Here is a 17,987-nt window from a genome sequence, read left to right on the forward strand (position 1 = left end):
GATCTTAGCAACAGGCATAAGAGTTGAATATGAGTTTAGCTTTAAAAGTGAATGAGTTCTTATTTTGCGACTTTCACATTTTCTGAGAGTACGAGATAACTTTTCTTTGTTTTATTCCATTCCGACTTTTTTTTTTATTTTGACATTGACTTCGGAGCTAGAGTGAAAGGCTCGTAGCTCTCGCCAAGCGTTGAGTTTATTATACTGTCTGTGACTAGTACGTAACGCCGTAAAAACTTTTCCGGAGGCATAAAAACCACAACTTGAAACTGAATGTTGCCCGAAGACAACGAAAGCACTTTACCTCCTACAAAGCGCGCATCATTTTCGAACGGGTTGTAGACCCTTTTCAAAATGTCCGCGCCATCGGCTGTCCGCCATTGCATGGTCACGTACACACGAGGGCAGAGAATAAGCGTTCGGCGAAGAATCGGATCCAATCAGGCGCTTCGCGTGCCGCAGGAATGGCAACCGTCAATGTCTGCTCGATGAACATTCAAAAAAGACATTAACAGGAAAGTAAAAAAAAAAAAAGAAGTTATTTTTAGTTGTGATTTTATTATTCGAATTACAGATGTTACGCACGTTTGCTCATTTCGCAACCGTATGTTATTATATGTAACTCCTCTGACATCCATCCTAAAAAAAAAAAAAAAAAAAAAAAAAAAAAAAAAAAAAAAAAACGAGCGAACACGTGCGAAAAAAAAACAAAAAAACAACATATTACAAAGTGAAATGACGAACGAGAGCACGAAGCACGTATATGGCTCGACCGGAACCGGAACTGCGCCCTGTCGCCAAGTCCGGGGTCGCACAATAAAAACACAACTCTACAATTAAAAAAAAAAAAAAAAAGAAGACAGAAATAAAAAGAAAGAATGGAGCCATCTTTGGCAGCAATGATAAAAATAAAGTACTATAGTTGATACGTACGAATGTGACAGAAGCGCCCGACACTATACTGTGTACCATCTTTTTTCTTTTCTCTCTCTCTCACTCTAAAAAAAAACACACACACACAAAAAAACTAAACAAACCAAGCGCAGCTGTCGGCTTGGAAGGCAGCAGAAGCGGGCGCGTCAGGAGGCAGCTGGCGTCAGCCGCGATATTCGCATATTCGCGATCTAATTACTCTTCTCCCCGCCTTAGGCTAAGGTCCCTTCACACCTTGGCTCGCACCTCCGCTTCTCACTGCAAGTGCACGACATTGTTTGGTGCAAATGAGAAGCAAACCAGCGTCTCTAAGCACGGTGACGTTATATAGCAAATGTAGGCGAGAACTTAAAAAAAAAAACAAAAAAAACCAAAGCCCTAAAAAAAGAACAAAAAAAAAAAAACACTTGTTCACTTCGTAAATCTTGCCTTCGCCGTTTAATGGCGCCGCTTTACTTTAAATCGATAGTTTTTTCATTTTTTTTAATAGGCTGTTTGTTCCCTTCCCCTCAATATGATGTAAGGCGTCCGTCACTCTGTCACGTAACGTCAAGGCATCACGTTACACCGTGTTTTTTGGAGGGCTTCTGTGTGTTTAAAATAGATGAGTGTGCCATTCTCCGAGCAGACAGCGGCGGCGGTTCTTCCCGGTCAGAGGCAAGATACATAAGGATACATTAGTGTTCGATAAGGTCTCGCAGCTATCGCTTTGATTGATTAATTGATTGATTGGTTGATTTATTAGGATTTCATGGTGACTATACTGTAAATTCATGCAAGATTGCAATCTTTTTTTTTAGGCTGCCAGTTTTGTGTAAATGAATCCTTCAATACTAATAGGCTAGGAAATTATATTTTCAAACTGCCGTCGACAGATTCCCCTTTTTCTATATTATTGTCAATGACACTTAAAAAAAAAAAGCACGGCATAGCGAAGGCCGACAATCTTGTTATCGCTCAGTGCACAATAAGGCTGCGGATATGCAGAGGGAAAGTCGTCTGCTCCTTGTGGTGGAGTTGCGGTGACGTCACAACGACGCCGAGCTGTGATTGGCTCCGATTGGAGGATAGTGAGTAGACCTAAAAGCAAACTGCCTTGAGGTCTACCCACTATCCTTCAGAAATAACCAATCAGAGCTCGGCGTTCTGGCGTCACAACAACTCATGCAAAAGAAGCAGACGAACCTGCGCTCCGCATTGGTCGATAAAGATGCCGAAGGACAAATCACGAAGAAAAAAAAAAAACGTGACCATAATAAACCACGCTCCGCGTTTGTTACACTGTCATTGACCGTAGGCCCACGAAATTCCATATCGGATCTGCCGCCACCACCGCCGCCGCCGCTTCGTCTGAAAGCTACCGAAAGGGCGGTCGTTTGCTGCGAATAGCAGAAGAACCGCTCGAATAGCAGACGACGCGCGCGCGAGCGCGTCGTCTGCTTCTAGCGCGTTCCGCTCGCCGGCGCTAGCATCTGCGCCCCAGGTTTGTTCCCGGCGTGCATCGCTCTCCAGCCACGGGCCTGAGCTCCGTGCGGACGCCGGGTTCCGAGTCGCCGTCGTCCACGGCCGAATCGACGCGAAGTCGACCCTCTTCCTCCGTTGTTGTTGTTTCTTTTTGTGCGTCCCGGAAAACTTACCCGAACAAACGCGGGGCAACCCCAGCAAAGAGTAATCCTCCGAAGAACTGTACCACAGCCGCGGTCATCGTCACGCAAGCCTAGTCGGCTCAGAATCGCGGCGTTCGGCGCGACCATGCCGACGCATTGTTCGCGGTCGGCGGTGGCAAGTGCATTCGTGAACGCTCGTGTTCCTGGTTGTGCGCGTCCCCATCTGGATTGATTCTGGCCGGCTGGCGTGCGTGGATTCTTCCAGCGTCATCTTCGTGCTTTTCGTTCTGGTGTGTGCTTAATTCGGTCTTCGACCCTGCGAGCACCTCGAGTGTGGGTGGCATCGTAGGTTCCCAACTTTGACCCTCCGACTCTGATCTGGATAGCTGTGAGACCTCTTTTGGACACGCTTACCAAGGTGAGTTTTCCCTCTTTCTCTTTTTTCGCTTGGAAACATCACGCATTGTCGAGTCAAGCTTTTGCCTCAACTGCGTCTGCTGCCGCTTAGTAACTGTTCGCGCGGGTCTCAAGAACAAGTGCTTTTCAAGTTCGACCTCTACGCGCGCGTCGCGTTCCACATTGGGCCGTGTACCTCGTAGCGTACCCTTCGTCGGGGCTGCAGGAACGCCCAAGACTGGTCCCGGGAGGAGTGGCTCTTCTTGATTGCGGTCTTTTTCGACTCCGTTTGTTCTCCGGGTCGCCTTCCGGGCTGCTCGCCGTTTTATTTCTGATTTGCACCGGGGGGGACGAGCCTCTTGCGGGGCTTGAGAGAGAAGGGGGACCTCGGGGTAAATTTGGCAGCTTTTCCCCCCGCGACAATGAGGCTGCATTGTCGTCATCGCGACGGTATGGGGAAGACGCGGACTCGTTTCCCAGTTCCTTTCTTCCGCATCGTCCTCGTAAAATTCTGCCAACTGTATTTTTTTTCTCTCCTCCTTCGTGCCGCGCAGACGTTTCCATTGTTGTCAAAACATTGTTCGTACCTAGGCCCAAATGTCACGATGTATCAATTGGGGGCGACGCAATGACGGATTCAAAGGATGAAAATATCGCAACGTGTTAGTATAGAACGGCTGACAGCTGCAACGCTCTTGGGGATCGCTGCAATGTAGGGAAGTAGGTCGGCGAATGACAGGCCGAAAACACATGTTTAGACCTAAAAATGAAATCTGCAACATAACGTGCGGCCGTAACACGTCGCGGGTTGTGTATCACACTGCAAACTTCAGTTTAAGGTCCAGATACATTTTCGAGATCGTGGTTAGCTGAGCTTCTTTGGTGTGTCGCAGTTGATTCGCTCTTCATATTCTCTGCGGAAAGCTGGATGCTGCGCGGGCATTTGTTAGAGGGCTCGTCACATTTTTTTCGGAAGGGTGTATTAGACATTTTTTCTTATTTTATTGAGAAACAGTTCCACTTCTAACAGCTGCATTCACAATAAATTTATGATATCTGATTTAGAGGGTCCCTCCCTTTACATACAACTAAACATTACGCGCGAAACCTAATGTTTTACTTATGGTATATTGTACCTTGATATCTCTTCACATGATGGGTTCTACAAAGGCCTTATCGTTTTAATAGTTATAAGTTGAGCTGATAACACCTGGTTGAAGTTAGAGACATCAATAGCATGAACGCCATAGATGCGGGGCCTCCAAACCTTATGGCTGAGGGGCTGCATTATGTGCCTGCCGCGGCTTCGAGGGCCAGGCAAACGAAAAATAACGTGTGTTACTTTTTAACGGTAACAGTAACGCGTTCTTTTTATTTATGAGTAACGATTAACGTAATTTGTTACTTTTTTTTAGTAACGTTTGCAAGATTGACTTGGTGTCCCTTCACAATAAACGAGAAACCTCAGTGGCAAAAAAGAAAAAAAAAAAACACGGCGTTTACTCTTCTTTGTTTTATGAAATTACTGTCAACCTGAGAAACGCGGGTCGTGGAGAGTTCAGGGCATCTTTGTGTCGTTTACGCGGCCAAAGTGAAATACCCGTCACGAGCCGCTAAGAACGCCTAAAGACAACTCTCGAAGCAAGCAGCGTTTCTTGCGATGTCGGTAACTCCACGTGTACAGTAACGCACGATCTCAATCTTCCTTATCATTGGATATACTTGCTAAAGAAACATACGTGATTGGGGTTTCAAATGCACGCCATACGTAATTTGAAAACTAAAAATAAACCATGTCCCCTGAAAGAAAAAAAGAAAGAAAGAAAAGCATTACGAGGTTGTTATTATTGCGAAAATATGCTACGCATCCCCGAACTGTCGGCCAAAATGTACTGCTAGCTGTCCGAACGGGATCCTAAAGTTTCATAACTAACCACTGTCTTATTCGAAAGTTGTAGGTGATTTCCTTAAATTCTCAATGGGAAAATGGCGGCCCACGGAGCTCTCGAATGCATGGAGCTGAATGGCTTTCGGAACTGCACAAGCGGGCGAAAACGGACCCCATTTTCCGATTGAAAGCTCTTTGACCTTCGAATGAGATGTTCTTAAACTTCGGCACCTGGTTCGGACAGCTAGTGCTATATTTGGACGACAACGCGTAATTTATTTTTGCAAAGATTCTTGTTCTTTTAGAGCGCAGCTCTTAGGGGCCCGTTTCCGGCTTGAGCGGCGTCGCCGTCGCCGTCGCCGTCGGCGTAACCGCGCGGTGCATCATGGGAAATGTCCCATAATGCACCGCGCGAGCCCCCACCGGGGTCACGTGACCTCGTGGGGGTCACGTGACCCCCCGAAGTCACGTGACTCCCCTGAGGTCACATGACCCCCTCCTCGAGGTCACGTGACCCCCCGAGGTCACGTGACCCCCGCCGATGTCGCGTGACCACCCGATGACGTCATCGTCACTGATGACGTCACCGGCATCCACATCGTCATCGTCATCACTGATGACGTCATCGGCATCCACATCGTCATCGTCATCATCACTGATGACGTTACCGGCATCCACATCGTCATCGTCATCATCACTGATGACGTCACCGGCATCCACATCGTCATCTTCATCATCACTGATGACGTCACCGGCATCCACATCGTCATCGTCATCATCACTGATGACGTCACCGGCATCCACATCGTCATCGTCATCATCACTGATGACGTCAACGGCATCCATATCGTCATCGTAATCATCACTGATGACGTCACCGGCATCCACATCGTCATCGTCATCATCACTGATGACGTCACCGGCATCCACATTGTCATCGTCATCATCACTGATGACGTCACCGGCATCCACATCGTCATCGTCATCATCACTGATGACGTCACCGGCATCCACATCGTCATCGTCATCATCACTGAGGACGTCACCGGCATCCGCATCGTCATCGTCATCATCACTGATGACGTTACCGACATCCGCATCGTCATCGTCATCATCACTGATGACGTCATCAGTGACGTCACTGATGTCGCCACCGGCATCCGCATCGTCATCGTCATCATCACCGATGACGTAATCAGCGACGTCACTGATGACGTCACCGACATTCGCATCGTCATCGTCATCATCACTGGTGAAGTCATCAGTGACGTCACTAATGACGTCATCGGTACCCGCATCGTCATCGTCACTGATGACGTCATCAGTGACGTCAGTGATGACATCATCGGCATTGGGGGTCCCGTGACCCCCAAGGTCACGTGACCCCCCCCCCCCTGGTTAGTTTAACCCCCCCCCCCCCCCGTGCCCTTCCCTCCTCCTCCTCAAGAGCTGCGCTCTAATTCGGCGTTACAGGGAGTTGTAAGCGGCTTTCATTTTTCTTTTTTTTTTGGGGGGGGGGGGGGGAGGCAGTTTGTAGGCAGACTTGTGCCCGTTACTTGGAAAATGTAATGAATGACAATTACAAATTACCGAGCCTCAAATGTAATGGCTTACCGTTAATACAGATAACTTTCGTTGAAAAGTAAAGGATTACTTTACTCGTTACGTTACAAATTACTTTCACGTTACTTTACCCGTAAACTCATCAAGAAAACAACAGAAGCAATCTTGATGTTTTCAGAAGCATATGTTCTGCAATGCTATTTTTTGTTTCTCATTCTCAGGAGAAGAAAACCACGATGAAAGGCTATGGAAAGAAGCAGAGCCTCTCGGCAATGTCCGTTCTTGATCGTTGTTTTTCGCATCTTTGTATATGCATTGCACGTTTTTCGAGTGGCTCTAAAGACCGGTCATACAAAACATCGTGTTTTATATTCAATTCTACTCCTCCTAAAGATATTTTTTTTTTAGCTTGCTAGGTTTTATGTTGCTGAATTGCCTGTTTCGCTCTCTATATTATGTCTATATCTAAAAAAAAGGCAACCAGTAATTGAAGTGATCTGTTGCCAATAATTGTAACGAAATTACATTACAAATTACTTCCCCAGAAAAGTAACGTGACAATTACAATATTACTTGAAGAAGTAGCGGATTACGTCCCAAGTCTGTATTGTAGGTCGCCATCGCATCCAGGCAACCTTGAATGTTAAAAATGTTCGTGCTTCTCACAGTTTCGTCATTGAAACCGTAAAAAAAAAAAGAATATTTTAAACGTTATGAGAGGGGGAAGGCAAGGATACATTGTTTTCTTTGGCATTCCTTTCGCGGCAGCCTGCCAATCTGATTTTTCGCGCGTTCTTTTTCTTTTTTATAACGTCACGTCAAACGCCGCCTCTTTCTGGTGAAGCCCTGATAACTTGTGTCTGATGAATTCATTCAGCGGCCCAAAATGTGTCCATTGTAGTGTTATATCTCACTATTATAAGCGCGTACAGATAGTGCACTTTACGGCATCCTCTAACTTGCGATCGGTCGCAACCTTTAAAAAAAAAAAAAATCTTGTCACTTGCGTTTGTGTTACAAAAATGGCGAAAGGACGTCGTCGGGTGAGGAGAATGGTGCTCCAGAGCTGGTGACTCGACACACCCTTTTCAAAAAGTCCGCACCGACGCCTGTCCGCCATTGCTCAATCACGCACTCTGGGCAAGGATTGGACACGAGTGTGACGTCAGCGTTCGGCGAGGACTCGGATCCAATCACGCGCTTTGTGTCCCATGGATGGATGGATGGATGTGAATGGCTATACTCTTTGTAACGGGAGGTAGCTTGCGCCACCTAGACCAAGTCTAAAAGAAAGACCCAGCATGGCAATTGCCAATGTTGCTCGATGAACTTTAGAAAACGGTCTATTCTTCTCGCCGCTTGGAATTTCAGGATTTTGAACGCCAGCCGACGCTGGCAGCTGACGGCAATGTATATACATGCTGCTTTACGGATTCGAAGGAATAAAACATCATAAACGTGCGACAGTGAAGCTTGCAGCTGTGACGCGACCAACGATCTCGTATCTTTGAAACCATTACAGGCATGCAGTGTGGTACAGTATGTGCCTTTCCAAGAAACGGGATATAAGAAGTGCGTTCTGTGATAGTCCCGGACATCTTAAGAAACGTAGGGCGCTACCTAAAGGCCCGTTCACACAGTTGCGTTCGGAGCGACCGCTACGCTTACGAACGAATGCAACCGGTTGGAACGACGAGTTGCCATAGCAAACGAGGGTAGAAAGTTGGGCGAGTTGGTGATTTATACTGATTAAAAAACGCGACAGGACAACGGACATAGAGGGAGACACAGACACAGCGCTACTTACAACTGAACTTTATTTCCGCTGCAGCTCGGTATATATTACCGGAAACAACACAAACAAGTTAGGAAGATATAAAATACACATCGTAAAAATCTTTAAAAAAAAACACATAAAAAGGCTAAAATTCCTGCATCACTCATCGGCACCCACCCGAAACTAGTCATGCTTGGTCAAGAAACTGCAATTCTTTTTCGGATAACGATAAAGAGGGTGCGCTGACACATTGCAGCCGTAATCTAGCAATTTCTCGAGCCTCGAGTATTTCCCTTGTGGTTTTGTTTCTGTTTTTGTTTAGTGCTGTACAATCTGTGTAAATCGGAGTGCAACCACAATCCCGGCAATGCACACCGAGGTGTCCTGATAGGACGGCATCAACGTTGTAACAGTGTTCCCTCAATCTTTCATTTAGGTAACGACCAGCCTGCCCCACATAATGACGCCCGCACGATAATGGCACGGAGTACACAACCTCTTATGTATACTCAACAAAGCAGGTTTTGTGCTTTTTCGTAAGCAGCATCATAAGCAGACCCGGCTGCACGAAAAAGCACAAAACTTGCTTTGTTGTGTGTACAGAAGAGGTTGTGTACTCCGTGCCATTATCGTGTGGGCGTCATTATGTGGGGCAGACTGGTCGCTACCTAAATGAAAGATTGAGGGAACATCGTTACAACGTTGATGCCGTCATATCAGGACACCTCGGTGTGCATTGCCGGGATTGTGGTTGTACTCCGATTTTCACAGATTGTACAGTACTAAACAAAAACAGAAACGAAACCACAAGGGAAATTCTCGAGGCTCAAGAAATTACTAGATTAGGGCTGCAATGTGTCAGCGCACCCTCTTTATTGTTATCCAAAAAAGAACTGCAGTTTCTTGACCAAGCATGACTAGTTTTGGGTGGGTGCCGATGAGTGATGCAGGAACTTAAGCATTTTTATGTTGTTTTTTAAGATTTTTACGATGTGTATTTTATATCTTCCAAACTTGTTTGTGTTGTTGCCGGTAATATATACCGAGCTGCAGCGGAAATAAAGTTCAGTTGTAAGTAGCGCTGTGTCTGTCTCCATCTATGTCCGTTGTCCTGTCGCGCTTTTTAGTCAGTACCATAGCAACGAAGCGCCGAACGGTCGTTTCGTTCGTGTTCGTTCGCAACGCAAGGAGTTGAGCCCGGCTAAACTTTTTCGTTACGTTCGGGAACGACCGCAACGACAAACCAATCACATGTCGAGGAGAGCTCGGTCGCGCGTGTTGCATGCCGGTCGTGCCAGGCTCCTTCTATCTGCAACCATGGCGTCGGTGGTGATCGTCGATGTGGACGGCGTGGTGGAAGTTCATCGTTCCGCGTAAAAGCGCTATTCTTGACTGTGAGTTTTCGTCGTGTGTCGTTATGATAACCCAGCACGTATAGAAGGGAAGATCCACCTACTCGTGCGGCCATCTCGTGGCGGCACTCGCAAGACAGCAGAAACGCCCGTGCCGTCGTGTTTGTTTACTTCGACTACAGTGGTGCTTTCTTAGCATGTGTCCCCTCGAACATTGCCCGGATTTCTTTTTTGGCGCATTCTATGCGCGCGCTCAAGTTCAAGGTATTACTGGTGCGTACCGTATAAAGGATGCGAATTTTCACGCATTTTCATCACCCGAGAAAGGTGATTAATGTTAGCAATTCTGAACGCTCGCAACGTCTATCTGATCACGAAATTATATTTCTACGTTGCTATATCGCTGCTAAGATTACATCGTCTTTTATAATGGTAGAAAAGGCGTGTGGCGAGATTTGTACTGTTGGCGAAGTCGGGTATTAAAGTCGTGATCGTGCAAGACGGCATACTGCATCTTTTTTTATTTTTGTTAATGCACTACCCTACAAGCGTATCCCGAAAAAAAAAAAAAGTTTGTAGCCATAAAAGACGGTCTGTTTATTTTCTGTTACGCAAGTGAGTGGCAGCGCGTCCCCTTCTTTTTAGAGGCACCGCTGAAACAGCTGACGGCAGCGGAGAGGTGGTCGCCGTGCTGCCGACGCACTCCGCTTTTTGCAGTGGTTGCAGGAGTGTACGCGCGGCGCAGAGCGGTCGTTCCGGTCACAACGGACGCAGTCGTGGATAACGGGTTCGTTTCAGATGTCTGAACCAGCCTTTACACGGATATTGTAGGCGCACAGCAGATCTTCGTGACTGTACGCCGTATCCGAAACCTCGGGCTGCTTCGGTGAGGACGGTGAACCTCGCGTCGGGCAGAAAACCGTCCGCCATGTTTGTAAGCGTAGCTGGGTTGCTTACTATTGGCTAGGAGCAAGAGCTGAAGCTCATTTCTCATTGGCTGTTGATTCGTGTGGTTGCATGCGGTTGCATGTGTGTGTACACGTCGCGTACAGTTGTCCTTGAAGTCGCAGAGCTTGCATTCGTTCGTAAGCGCAGTGGTCGCTCCGAACGCAAATGTGTGAACGGGCCTTAAGATGTTGGTGTCTAACTTATTTTCGCTCAGCGGCCTTGGAGGTTGCGGCATACGATGATAAAAACTCCAGAGAACGAATCGCGATGCCAGCGTGAATATAAAAACCACGCCCCCCTGAGCTCCTGAAACTGTCAATGACTATCAAAAGGGCGAGGGAACTGTGCATGGAACCGGAGATCGAATTCGATGAAACAAAGAGTTCCTCGCTATTATTATTATTATTATTATTATTATTATTATTATTATTATTATTATTATTATTATTATTATTTTGTAGTTGGAGACCATGAAATTATGTTACAGCTTTCACTAAATATAGCTCCTTCCGTTTGATTTCACTGCGGCTGCATGGGCAGTTTGTATGTAGGGGCGCCGGTCAAATCTACGCTCTCGCGATTATATAGCCTTTGCGGTCAGTGCGTGTTAAGCCGGGAACACATTTGCAAAAAACCGAACCGAAAATCGGAGAGAAATCGGAGGCTGCGAAAATCGTGGCATGCGATTTTCGGATGACGAGCCACATGAGGTGGAATGCGCGGCGCGGAAATCGCAATGCACTGCGGTTTTCGTGCTCCGACTTCAGGAGGCTGTTCGAAATTCTGGCGAACTGGCGTCCCATATTTCGCGCCTCTTTAAAACTTCAGCTATTAAAACCTCGTTGCAAGCCACGCGAGCCTTTCTACCACCCTTTGATAGAGACAGAAGGGGTTTTCTACGCTGCGCTGCTTCCGAAGCTGCGTGAGCCGCCATGTTGCGAGCCGATCGTATCTTTTCGTTTCGTTCCGTCCTGTTCCGGGCTTTCGCTCACCGAGCTCCTCCGCCCCGAATTCGGAGGCGCCGTGCGAAAATATCTGGCGCTGCAGATCTTTCGAACCGCTCCCGATTTTCGGAAAAGGGGAGGAGCCTAGCTGCCGTGCGATTTTCGTGTGCGGTTTTCGCACAAAATTCGGCTTTTTTTCGCAAATGTGTTTCCGGCTTTAAGCCTAATTCACACGGTGCGATTTGCCTCGCGATTTCGCCGTTGCGACATCGCTCCTGCGACAGAAAACAAAAGCGCGGTGGAAAGAAACTGCGCGCGGTGCACGACGCCGAAGCTGCGAACCCGCAAGAAAAATCGCACCATCTGAATGAGGCTTGAAGGTGAGACGAAGTCGACGCCCCATGTCTTTACAATCTAGAGTGGTTGCAACGCATGCATGACTAAAGCCCAATTCACACGGTGCGATTTGCGCAGTTGCGACGCCGTATACGAGCGGCGTCGCAACTACGAAAAACGCAAGTAAAATCGCAGCATGTGAATTATGCTTTACGATTGTCCCGATGACCATTGGGACAATCGGGCATCAAGAAAAGTTCCGAGGGAGTATTAGTTTCACGCGTGCCGCACGCGCTCACCTTATCCCTAAAAACTACTTCAAGTGATCTGCTAAACATAAGGCTTCGACTGATTCGTCTGCGCAGTATCATATTTTGTAGTTGTTGCAAATTTATATTTAAAGCCGTGGTTACATCGCTGAAACATCATGCAGAAGACAGCCTGTAGACACGTCCTTGTATGATGGTCACATTGCCCAAACAAAAACTGCCTGCAGACATGCTGAAAGCGGTATAAAAGCAATAGGCTTCGAATATGCCTGTTGCGGTTCCGCAGACGATTCTGTCATCATGTCTCCAGCGAACGTAGTCTGAGTTTCTCTTGTACGATGTAAGGGCAGTTTGACTTCCGTTTTACTACAATCCCAACGTGCTTCTTGGCGCTTGGCAATCTGCGTGAATCGTCCTCTTTTGGAACAGCGTCTGCCTCTCGGAGCCAAGACTTTAGCCGCCGCCGTTGTACACAGCTTCAAATGTCATGACGGTTCAGACGTTCGCAAAAACTCGCGCCAGAAGGACGGCTCCACGACACACCTGTGTTTTGCGATGACCGTCGCATCTTCTTCTCTTAGTCAGAACTTTCTGGTCTCAAGAGACCTTAAACCCTTTTAGACTCAGCCCCTGCTATATACGGCGATATTTTGTGACACGCTTTCTTTTCTTCCTCCGCATCTAAGGTCGCGAAGATGGCAGCGATTACTTTGAAATGTCCAACACAACGTCCAAAGGCCCAACCCGTCCTCCACATTGTTCCTCCGACAAGACGAACTGTGACGAATCAGTCATGACACTCACAAAGAGAAAAAGAGCGAGGGCATGAGCGTCTCTAGATGACACTTAGAAGGCATCTAGATTTGGACGAACACACTCAGAAGTAGCGCACCAATCGCTGGTCTTTCATACATTAGCTCAACTAAAAACAATGGAAATCGGTGTAATGCTCCAACGTTCTTCGTTGCAAGAAGCCACCGTCCCTTTTCGACACTGAGCCAAAGCAGTTCTGTTTTATATATGTATGTTTAGACAGTCGGAAGTTAATCACCCTCAGCGAGCGTCTGCTGTCTCAGCGGTAATTGAGAAATTTAGCCAGTGCATGAACAACCGCTAGCCTCGGGTCTTTAGCGTGCACCACGCAGTAGGGATATACGCGACCTCACTCCAGTGCGATGCTCATCTAGCTCGAAACGCGGGCAGGGGTGGGGATTGAGCCCAGGATTCATGAGTTCTGCAGCGCAAGCTTTCACTCCACGCGCTCCGAGTTGCGTTGCGTCAACACACTCGGCCACCGGTCCCCCTTCGCCACTGTGCCGGCATGTCTATACTGGAGCATTTGAGAGTTTTAGTAGGTCGTTCCGATACCGCCGGTAACGATACCACTGGTAACGATACCCGATATCGGGTCCCGTTATCGGCGTCCTCGCAACGATCTTCCGAAACTCTCTATTGATACCCAATCCCCCTTTCTTGCTGACTGAACTGGCTCGTGGGAGACCATGCAGTGACTGGTGTTTCATCCGCAGACCTGGAAACAGCAGAGGAATCCTGACAAAATCTTGCCGCCGTTTGGCCATATCGACAACCCCGCCAATATCACTATCGCTATTGAAACCTTAAGAAATGGTGAGCGTGCAGAGTTCCGAGCATATCATTATCGCTCCGCGGCCAATGAGATTGCTGCATTCGCCGATAAGAGCGCCGAAGAACCAATCACAAGGCACGGAGCCTAACCATAAGAAACCACGCCCGGCGCGCTTCTTAAGGGTCGACGAACAGACTCGAGATTCTGCAAGGCAGAAGATCCCTCTCACCATGGGAGAGGAGGATACAGAAAACGACGGACAGGCTAGAAAAGGGTAGAGGAGGAAGAGAGGAAAAAGCGGAAAGCGCGAACTGGTCATTGGCCTTTAAGCCGTTGGTGGCTAAAGCTTGCGCGACGTTTGCATCGCATCGTGACGCGGCGGAGGGTTAGTCGGCATGTTCCGCAGCGTTTCACTTTGACGCAGACCTGGAAACAAGCCCAACGGGCTGCGCCGTTCCTGAAACAGGGGCGTTTCCGGAAATGCGATGACCTGGCGCGCAGTCTCGGCGAGTCCGAGGCATTGATTGTACGCGGTTCTCGCGGAGGATTCCACTGGACTGCAGCCCAATGGCCTATTATCCTGGAAATTGCCGTCCGAATTCGGGAGTGGGCGCTGCGAGGGCATCGGAGAAACAAATCGACCAACGTTCGCTGTACTCACCCACTTCACCCCTTCCGCGCTCGAAAGATGTGCCCAACTCCCAAGTAACACGTGGCTCTCGATTTTTAACGTGGAATACGTTGTAGGTAGCGCTCCGTGTTTTGGGTGTTTATTTATCTTTTTTTTTTCATATTCAAATTAGTGAATTTTGTATCCTCACCAATTAACGACAAAAATAAAATGAAAACGAATCTTTGAAAAAAAAATATTGAGAAAAAAAAAAGAAACCCCCTGAATTCGAAAAAAAAAAAAAAATAGAGGCGGAAAACACTGAACTGTAGTTATAGATCTTATTCGCTTATTTTCGTCCCCAGTCACCTTAAACATATCCGGTGAGTGACGGTTACGCTTATTTCCTAAATGTATTATTCTATTGGCGTGGCGACGGCAAAACAATGTTTTCGCCCATACTGAAAGTGGCGATATTTCAAAATGACGGCGCTTATGTGAAATAGGTCTATAGGTAGGGTTACGCGTTTTCGTTAAATACGGATAAACACCGAAACCCCCAACCCAGTTTTATGCAATCTAAGCTTCACGGAACTAAAACATTTTTTCTCGCAACTTTAGTTTGCGTCAATTCGGAACGGAACTGTCCGCGAGGTTCTTTCTTCGGAACCATTCAATTTTGTTTCCCTCTCAAGTGATTGGTGCCGAGACATTTTCCTAGTATCCGGGTCATTATAATCTTCTCTAGAGTCCTAAATATACTCCTAAATATATTACGGAGGGGAATATATTTCCTAAATATATTCCTCTCAGTAAAAACACCATTTTTTCTCTTTCTCCGACACCGAAAAGTAAACACGGAAAAACACGGAATTCGGGGGAAGGGGGAAAGGGGGGGGGGGGGGGGGGGGAGGGGATAAACCGCGATAAAACACCCCCGATTTCGAAGAAAAATGGAATTACACGAGTACATTGAAGACTGCTTATGTGTAGGGAGGCGAAAGGCATTATAGTCCCGCGGGAGAAATGTCTTCGAGTAATGTTTCTACACGTATTAAAGTTTAGGGCGACGTCGAGGACAACTTCCTAGAGATCGATGCCAAGTACATCGTCGAAAGCAACCTCTAGGACGGCGTCATGGACAACGTCTAGGACGACGTGTCGGAAGAGCCCAAAGATGACGTCTAGGATGAAGTCTAGGACGACTTCTAGGATAACCTTTTATACCGTCGTCGAGAACAACGCCTAGAGGACGACGTCTAAGACGACGTCGAGAACGACGCCTACAGGATGACGTCTAGGACGACCTCTAGGACGACGTCTAGTACCACGTCTTGGACGACGTCGAGAACGACGCCGAAAGGAGGACACTAAAGAATTTCTTTTACTCCGACGTTGAGCGCAACGAACGTAGAGTAGCAGGAACTCGATATCTGCGACCAGTGAGTATCGGTGTCCGCAGCGCTACGCCGCGTTTGCTACGCTCGACGTCGGGTTATAACAAAGCCTTTGAGGAGGATTTGGCGTATTTGCGTGGGTGGTCACGTTTGCCTGCGGAAGCCGCCGTAGAAGAAGACGCTGCTGCCGATGTCCAGGCCGTATAGATGTAGTCGTGATCGCCTTACAGTCCATCGAACGAAGCACACAACGAGCACAGGGGAAGTCCGAAGCGCACCTTTTGCACACGGCGCTCCGGTGGTCCCTAGTTCCCTAGATTGTTCCAGCAAATGTTTTTTTCCTAGGTTGCAAAATGTATTTGACATACCGAGTACAATATAGTGAGAAAGGTAATGGAGATAGAGTAGCAAATACCCTACACTAAACGTATTTGCAAGATACCAAAATACTACCAAAAGTATTTGAACAACAGCATTTAGAGTAGAGGATTTAAAATAGGCACAAGTCTGGTTCTTACCTGACACGTTGATGCTCGGATCTTCACTGACAAGAGGAAATCCGGTCGAAGTATGCCGCTAATCTTGGGTATTTAACGCAAACACTGCAGTAGCAATCACGCGAACGCACGTCGGCATAACCAACACCACCTGGATATCGACAAGGCCTGCCTACTCACCCCCGTGACGTCACACTAAGGGGTCCGATTGCGGGCGTCGTAACTGTTGATTCGCTCACTCTCTCGCACTTGTTAGCCGTTCACGCGACCTTGTTGGCGCGGCCAGTAGCCAAAAGACAGTCTGCAAACGCTCTTTGAGGCATGTTTCTTCCTCGTACGGCGGTGCTGTACATTGGTCGTTCAAAAACTGTCTTTATACATATGTATAAAGCAGACATGCTTCGAATACGCTTGAGCCATGTTCGCAGATAATCGTGTCATCATGTCTCCAGGGAACACCGTGTCTTCTGCATGATGCCTCATAAGGAGTGTGACCGCGGTTTTACGTTGTATAGAGCTGCAAAAGTAACTAGATATATGGTGTGTCGTTATAGAAACAGGCATATTCGCCGCCCCATTGACCGCCCCCCCCCCCTCCCCTTCCCCCCTCTTGGAGGTAGCGGCGAGTCGTCGCCAAGTTCTTTCGCCAACTGAAAGGTCTCTCCGCTGCCTGCCTCAGACCGCTGTCCCTCGTGGCAGCTGGGACCGCATCGATTTCCTCTAATTGGGCCGCAAGCGGACTCCCCGCGAACGTGTGCACACCCGATACGGGGAACAGCCGTACACGTCGACGCCCGGACACTCGCACACCCAATATCCTCGAGCTAGCCGAGGATCGAAGGAGCACTATACGGGTAGAAACCGATGGAGAGGAGGAGACGAGAGCGAGCGGGGGAAGCCAGAAAGCCGAACTCTGACTGGAATGATTGGTGGGTAAGCACAAAGCTGTTCGAACAGAGCTATAGCTTCGCGTCTACCTATACACGAACTCATCTCTGTTACGTCACGGCGCGGTGGTGGCGCGTCGGACGCACTTCCGGTCCGGGACTGTGGGCGGAAGTGCCCATCTGAGACGTGTATTCCTGCGTTGTTTTGAAAGGAATCAGACAAAAACCTGCCTTCTTGTCAAAATGCTGCGACTGGCGCTGTATTAAAAGGGTCGAGAAAGGTTTGAAGGTCAGTTTTCACGCGCTCGGTTCGTCCGAGAACATGGATATGTGCCGTGAAAAGGGAAAACCAGACGCCGTCGGACCGCGATTGCTTGGGCGGGAAGCATTTTGGGTTGAATTCACGGATACTTCTGGCCATCAGATTTATTTGTTTTGTTCCAAAATGAACGCCGGAAAACCGTCAAGTTGTACGGACCGCATGCGTACTATGTTCAGTGAATCTTCAAGTTCAAACGGTCGCCTGATCGTTCGATCTGTCGTCTGCTCTTTCAAACGTTTCTGCTTGTCGTCTGCTCTTTTAGAGGACACCGGCCCGTAGACCAAACCTGGGCCCGGTACTTGCGATAAGAATTGCAGGCCTCAAAAGACTTAAGTTTGAAGGTTGGTAAGCAGGCTCGACGTAAACAGTAGATACAAGGAGATGTTGATCATTGTTACCAGTGGCCATCACCGACTTGTTATGCCTGATTCACTTGGTTAGATTCTACTTGCGATTTTCAGTATCGACGTCGACCATCTCAGCTACGGTTCACGCTTTTGCAATCTGAGCGACGTCGCTACTAAAAATTGCGAGCGAAATCTCATCATGTGAATCTGGCGTTAGCGTACATTCTGCAGCGTCCACTCGGAATCAATCGCCGCATGTCAGATTATTCATGCGAAGTTTTGCGGTGTAACGAGCCTCATTAATTTCGCTGACGCCGCTCAAGTAG

At 47.9% G+C, this 17,987-nt stretch overlaps 1 protein-coding gene across 2 annotated transcripts in view; it reads left to right on the top strand.

The window, feature by feature from the left end:
* Positions 1 to 2,443: 2,443 nt before the first annotated feature.
* The window catches only part of LOC8038284 (sodium/calcium exchanger 1), a 334,367-nt gene continuing 318,823 nt past the window's right edge, over positions 2,444 to 17,987 (top strand). For both annotated transcript variants that reach the window (XM_029982479.4, XM_040499557.2), the window contains exon 1: positions 2,444 to 2,958. The gene's annotated coding sequence lies outside the window, so the exon portion shown is untranslated. The remainder of the gene's footprint in view (positions 2,959 to 17,987) is intronic.

The sequence above is a fragment of the Ixodes scapularis genome, unplaced genomic scaffold (assembly GCF_016920785.2).
Source record: "Ixodes scapularis isolate PalLabHiFi unplaced genomic scaffold, ASM1692078v2 PGA_scaffold10__122_contigs__length_95168666, whole genome shotgun sequence".
NCBI lineage: Eukaryota > Metazoa > Arthropoda > Arachnida > Ixodida > Ixodidae > Ixodes > Ixodes scapularis.